Here is a 7,746-nt window from a genome sequence, read left to right on the forward strand (position 1 = left end):
AGTTTTAATCTTATGATTGTACATTCTATATCCCTAGAAAGCTGGATATAATTCGGTGCTAGACATAGTTTTTTCGTATGGATGAGAACCGGTTCCTATCCACAGGATTCGAATGAATACGAGAAAATGTTTTATTTATCTTTTTTTTAATCAAACCTTGTATTAAGGTTCCTTTAACGTTTATTGTATTTTTCAAAAATTAGTCTAGGTCTCATTGTTCCAACTAGAGAATACCATTGCATGTAAATTAAATATAGAATCATGTATAAACACAAAATAAAGGTAACATAGTCCCAACAAGAATTTGCTATGTTTTGCAAGAATTTGCTATGTGAAGGACATAAATGCTATGTTTTGCAAGAATTTGCTATGTTTTGCAAGAATTTGCTATGTGAAGGACATAAATGCTATGTTTTGCAAGAATTTGCTATGTTTTGCAAGAATTTGCTATGTTTTGCAAGAATTTGCTATGTTTTGCAAGAATTTGCTATATGAAGGACATAAATGCTATGTTTTGCAAGAATTTGCTATGTTTTGCAAGAATTTGCTATGTTTTGCAAGAATTTGCTATGTTTTGCAAGAATTTGCTATGTTTTGCAAGAATTTGCTATGTTTTGCAAGAATTTGCTATGTTTTGCAAGAATTTGCTATGTTTTGCAAGAATTTGCTATGTTTTGCAAGAATTTGCTATGTTTTGCAAGAATTTGCTATGTTTTGCAAGAATTTGCTATGTGAAGGACATAAATGCTATGTTTTGCAAGAATTTGCTATGTGAAGGACAGATAAACTATTTTATGCAAGATTTTGCTATGTGAAGGACCAAAAAGCTAGGTTTTGTGTGGAGAAGGGAGGCTACTTATGTCCTTCATCTTGCAAAATCTTTGTTAAGGGAGACAAGTTATGCCCTTCATCTAACAAAGTCTCACATAAGGGAAGCTACTTATGTCCTTCCTAGGAAGGTGACTTCTGTCCTAATTAAGGAATGACTTTGTTTTCTTTCCATGATCCATTATTATTAACCAATGGCTGTGCCCCTATTATCTAGGGGCTATGTATTCGAATAGGGAAGGGAGAGAACATAAAACTGGCCTAAAATCATCCTGTGATCTATTTGAAGCTTACATTAAAAAGAGAACTCAATCAGCTTCGTAGCAATCAAAATCTAAAGCTTCAGACAAAAAAAAACCTTACTACTTTATATTATAGGATATGAACTTTTGATAGAGTTGGGGGGAGGGAAGTCTACTGTTCGTTAAGAGAAATTCTGCCAAATAAAAGATCCTAAAATTTATTCCGCTTTTGTACTTAACTTTTATATACAAATGCACTAGTCGCCGGAAGGAAAAAGCAGTTTTTTGAAAGGGGCTATCTGAGATTATTACAGATTCTGATATATACATATATAGACTAATGAAAAATGCAAAAAACGAAATCAAAAGCGTTCCTTCTTGGGAGAAAATCCGGGAAAAAGATTTTAGCTATTTTTAACCTAAAATTCACATTGGCAAGCCTGCAAAAAAAATACAGACATTTTAAACATGTCATTGCTTAGCACATAGAAAAGGTAGAAAAATGCTATGCATACCATTGGAAAGCTTATAACCTCTTTTTTTCATATTGGTATATTACGTTTTTGTACTATTATTAGTTTTTAAGCTATCCTCTGAAATATGCACAAGTTTTGAAACTGCAGTTTTTCCTTGAATCTTAAGTTTAATACTTGTTACACAAACCTTTTAAAAATTATATTGCTTAGCACCTAGAGTTATATAATTATTCTATATAGATATCTTTGTATATTTTAGGTACATTGGGTACTTTAAATTTTTGCTTAATTAAAAATTGTCTTTGAAATGTGTATAGTTTGTAGTAAGAACCAAGTAGGGAGGGGGAAAATTTATACACTTATAGGCAATGAAATTCAGTATAAAATTTTGCCATGGTTGTTTTTGGGCTTGTTGTTATAGCCATTAAACTGATTCTTTTTTGTAAAATCTTTTATATCTAAAATACAAAGTAGAACGATGTCTGTCCGTCTGTCTGTCCGTCTGTCCGTCTGACTGTCCATCTGAAGCTTAAGATCTCAGTAACCACTTAACCGATTGGGCTCTACTCTTCAGGGAATATACCTACTGGTCCTGTGATGGTTTTAAGCTATTTTCTTGGGGGGTGGGACACCCCCAACCCCCCCAAAAAATGAAAAATACCCCCCCCCCCCCCAAAAAAAATTTTTTTTTTACTTTTTCTTTTTAAATCTAAAATACGAAAAATTAGGTTGATCAAACCTCTTGGGGCTTCGCCCCTAGAGGCTAGGGGCGAAGCCGCTAGTGATTAAATATACCAGTAAACCTAATGTTTGGTATTTTCCTTCAAGGGGTTAGTGGGGTAAAACTGCACCCAAAGCTACTAAAACTTTAAGTTCTGGGCTTATTTTTAGAGATATCAAGCTGATTTATTTAAAGTATACTTTTTTGCATAATTGAGCCAAGTAACCACTTTTTATTTTATTTTGGCACTTTCCTCCTTGGGGCTAGTAAGGGAAAACACTCCCCAAAACACTAAAATTTAAGCCTTTAAGGCTTAAGCTTATTTATAGAGATTTCAAGCTGATTTTTTAATGTAAACTTTTTCACATAATTGAGCTAAGTAGCAACTAAAGATTTTATTTTAACACTTTCTTTCTAGGTGGTAGTCGGGTGAAAGACCCCCCAATAATTAAGTTATAAAATCCAAAGGGGGGGGGGGGAGTTTATATAATTTTTATAAATTTGGTACAAAATTTTGCTCTAGATGTTTGGGCTTGTTGTTATAGTTATCAACCTGATTATTTTTGTGAAATCTCTTATATCCTATTATATAAAGTAGTAAGCTATTTTTGTCTGTAGCAAAGGATCTCTGTAACCGATACTCAGATATGGTCCTTCTATCACCCTCCTAAAGGAAATCACCCTAAAAAAATGAACTCTTCCCATTTTTAAAAACTTTTCTTTTAATAAGTACAATTGAAAGTAGAGGGGTCACTTTCACCACAAGGTCCTCTAGAGTCCTCTAGGGCCTTACCGCTAGTGATTAAATATACCAGAAAGTCTTAAGTTTTGGCACTTTCCTTCAAGGGGATAGTGGGGGTAAAACTGACCAAAACTACTAAAACTTTAAGTTCTGTGCTTATTTTTAAAAATATTGGGCTGATTTTGTTAATAAAAACTTTTTTCAAATAACTGAACTAAATAATCATTAGATTTCAATTAGGCACTTTCTTTCAAGGACTATATCATTTTTTTCAATTATGTGAAATATGTTTTCATCAAATTTCAACATGATATCTTTGAAAATAAGCTCAGAACTCATAATTTTTGTATTTTGATGTGTTTTACCCCACTAGACTCAAGAAGGAAAGTGCCATAAGGAAATCTGTAATAGCTACTAATTTAATTAGTAAAATATGTTTATATTAAAAAAATTAGTTTGATATCTTCAAAAATAATTTCATAGCTTATAATTTTAGTGTTTTAGAGGCTTTTTTACCCTTACAAGCCCCTAGAAGGAAAGTGCCAAAATTCAATTTTAAAGTTTTACAGGTAGATCTATTCATATAAGAAAATTTTAAAAAAGAATCATTTAATAACTATAACAACAAGTCCAAACAGCCAGGGCAAAATCTGGTACTGCTTATGATTTTAATGTTTTAGGGAGTGTTTTACCCCACTAGCCCTAAGAAGGAAAGTGCCAAAATGAAAAAAAAAACTTAAATTAAAAAAATCTTCTTGACATTTTTAAAAATAGGCTCATAACTACTCCAAGGAGGAAAGTACCAAATGAAATCTTCAGTGACTACTTAGCTTAATTATGTAAAAAAGTTTACATTAAAAAATCAGCTAGATATCTCTAAAACTAAGCTCAGACTTTAGATTTTAATGTTTTTGAAGCTGTTTTACCCTACTAGCCCCTAAAAGGAAAGTGCCAAAATTCAATTTTCAAAGATTTGCTGGCAGATTGTATCATATAAGAGGTTTTACAAAAAGAATCAGGTTAATGACAACAAACCCAAAAACATCCAAGGCAAAATTTTATACTGAATTGCATTGCCTATAAGTGTATAAACTCCCCCCCCCCCCCCCAAACTACAAACTATGCACATTTCAAAGACAATTTTTAATTAAGCTAAAATTGAAAGTACCCAAAGTACCTAAAATATACAAATATCTATAATACAAAGTAGCTTGATGTCTGTCCGTTTGTCTGTCTGTCTGTCCGTCCCTTAAGATCTCGGTAACCACTGAACCGATCGGATTCTACTCTTTAGGATATATACCTATTGGTCCTGTGGTGGTTTAAGCTATTTTCTTGGGGGGGTGGGACACCTCCAATAGGGTGGGTCGATTTTGGAATTTCACATTAGTAGACATTGGTAAGGGTTACTGGGCCAATATAAAACCCTGTGAAACTTGAAAGAGGTTTTTTAATCCAAAAACAACGGGCGCGCGGGGGGTATAAAATTTGCCCACCCCCTTATAAAACCAAAAATTGAAATTCCTTCAAACATAGGCATGTTGCATATCAAAATGACCGCATTGAAATGCTGATTACAGATCTGAAATTCGTTTTGAAAAATATTGATTCAGTCTGAAATGATTTTCAAATAACCTACCAAAATTAACAATTTTGACTAAATCAGCTGTTTTTAGGTACTTAATGAGATCTTATTCGAACTAGGAGCAATATTTTTTAATACAGTTTTCAGATTCGTAATCAGCATTTCAATACGGTCATTTTGATATGCAACATGCCTGTGTTTGAAGGAATTTATATTTTTGGTTTTATAAGGGGTGTGGGCACTTTTTATACTCCCCGCGCGCCGGCAGCCATAAGAGCTAAGTCACTTTTGAAACTTAAATGGGGCTTATCATACATATATATGACTTCCACAACTTATGATAACAGTAAAATCTAAAAAAAGGGGGAAATGGGCCCACCCTAACCTCCAACCCCCCAAAAAATGAAAATTCCGCCCCCCCCCAAAAAAAATTTCTGGTGCTGCCCATAAATTATTTTTTTAAAATTACCCCATAGGCCAAAGCCCCTAAGGCTAGGGGGGAAGCCGCTAGTATCTAAATAAAATAATTATATAACTCTAGGTGCTAAGCAATAAGATTTAAGGTTTGTGTATCAAGTATCAAATTAAAAATTCCAGGAAAAACTGCATTTTCAAAACTTGTGCATATTTCAGAGGATAGCTCAAAAACTAATAATAGTACAAAAACGTAATATACCAATATGAAAAAAAGAGGTTATAAGCTTTCCAATGGTATGCATAGCATTTTCTACCTTTTCTATGTGCTAAGCAATGACATGTTTAAAATGTCTGTATTTTTTTTGCAGGCTTGCCAATGTGAATTTTAGGTTAAAAATAGCTAAAATCTTTTTCCCGGATTTTCTCCCAAGAAGGAACGCTTTTGATTTCGTTTTTTGCATTTTTCATTAGTCTATATATGTATATATCAGAATCTGTAATAATCTCAGATAGCCCCTTTCAAAAAACTGCTTTTTCCTTCCGGCGACTAGTGAATGAATATATATATATACTTTGCTAGGAATTGGAAAAGTATAAACAATAATAATATTCTATATTTTAGGCCTGTACAAAGATATTAGTTTGGTAAATTAGTCTTGGGTTGAGATGGATCAATAGCTTTTAAAACTATCCTATAATAGGTAACTAGGTATCGTGGCATGAAGTACATCTACAATATGAAATAGATTTTAAACAAGGCCGAAAATGGCCATAACGAGCGATTAATGATGCAACTAAAAGAAACAAATTAATTCATATCTACTTTTGTTACTACACCCCATGGCTCGGCAGCCGCGCGTCAGCCGCCTATAGCCTGTAAGCCTCAGGGAAATAAACATTGTACAATTTAAAAAATCATCTGGAGGTCTAAAGTTCTAAACCTTACCCAAATATGGCAATCACTCATTTCAAAAACACATTAAAGTATCCAAATGGGTTATAATCTAAGGCGTAGTCGCGGCTGACTTGCAGCTTCCAAGCGCTGATACACTCACCTGGCTGTCCACTTTACCTTACTATGTAAGCTCGCCTTTGTAATTAAATGAAGTGTATAACTCTGATGATATAGCTTTACTAGAAATTATAAGGGATAAGACAATGGACTATGAATTGATTTACATTCCAAATTACAATAAAATTACTCCTATTGTAGATGGAAAGTTTGTCTAACCAATAAAGAATGAATAAAAGTACCGAAAGTAAAACCGTAAAAGAATAGTATAATTTTTAGTCAAATGGCATTGCCTTCCTGGACAAAAGCTGTTTATTACAACTAAAATTAGTGGTTCCAGGACAAACGCAGGAGTCCCAAACGTCGGAGTGGACAAACGCAGGAGTGTTAAAATAATAATTTAAGTAAGTATTTCTATACAGGTTAAATTAGGTTAAGATATGAATATACAAATAAGCGCCCCGCAGGGGTTAGGCATTTAAAAAACCTAAAATATGGTTTAAAATAGGTTAGGTTAGGTTAAGTGTCCACTCCGACGTTTGGGACTCCTGCGTTTGTCCTAGGACCAAATTAGTTACTTGTTTCCTATATGTGTATTACCTTTTCCCAAGACCTTTTTGGTCAGAACAATCTCCTTTTCTCTGATATTTGTTCATTTGATTTTAAAAATCTCAATTTTGTGCATTAGTATAGTACTTTCGTCACTAGAATGCATAAAATATTAATTCTTATTTATATTTTAGTTATTTTACAACTTCCATACCTTTTTATTATATATCTCTTTTCTCAGTTTAAATTATGTCTCTTAAAAGTCTGAATATTTAATATTTTTAAATATATATTTATAATATATATAATATAAAATTCAATAAAATAAATATTATATTTATTGCTTTCAGTAGCATAGCAAAACTATTCTATAGCAAGGGCTTAATTGTTAACCCTTCACTTTTTCTGTAATTTTTACTTTTAAACAGCAATAATTATAAAATTAATAAAATAATAAGTATGATATTCTGTGATTTAGTTATTTTAATGTAGTTTTTTTTTGCCTCTAATGCAATGAAAAATTGTAAGCTTGCTATTTAAGCGCTTCACATATTGACATAAATGTCCTTGTTAAAGTAAAACACATACATACAAAATAAAATTTATTTCACAATATTTTTGAATGCATATTGGATAAAGCATTTAAAGAGGAAATAAAAAGACAACTTCGATCTATTCAAAATATTGATTTATTGAAATAAATTAATCAATTTCAGTTCATTTATAAAAGAACAGATCTATAGTATAGATGTACTAGCGGCTGCTCCCCTAGCATCTAGGGGCTCTATATTCTAAAGAGCAAAATAATATCCTAAAACAATACCCAGACTTATTTTTTTTAAAGTGATAGCCTAAAACCATCTCAGAGCCTATAAGAGTCTTCACTGTAAAAAAGAACCACATCAGTTCAGCGGTTAGCGAGACAAAAAAAGCTTAATACTTTATATTAAAGGATTTACAGAAAGCTACATCCCTCGCTTTTTCAAGGACCTTATTCGTCTGCTAGCAAATTGTTTTCTGCTACTTTTCTGTGTTAATACCATTGGTTTATTTTCAATGACCCAATTGACAGTCGGCAGTGCGCTGGAGAGATACAGTTATTTAACCCTCTCCCCCTCTAGTGTTTTACTCTAATTATAACAGTTTTTTCCAGGAGCATTAAAAGCCATTTGGC

Source organism: Acartia tonsa, chromosome 1 (assembly GCF_053477335.1).
Source record: "Acartia tonsa isolate MP-2025a chromosome 1, ASM5347733v1, whole genome shotgun sequence".
Taxonomy (NCBI): Eukaryota; Metazoa; Arthropoda; class Copepoda; order Calanoida; family Acartiidae; genus Acartia; species Acartia tonsa.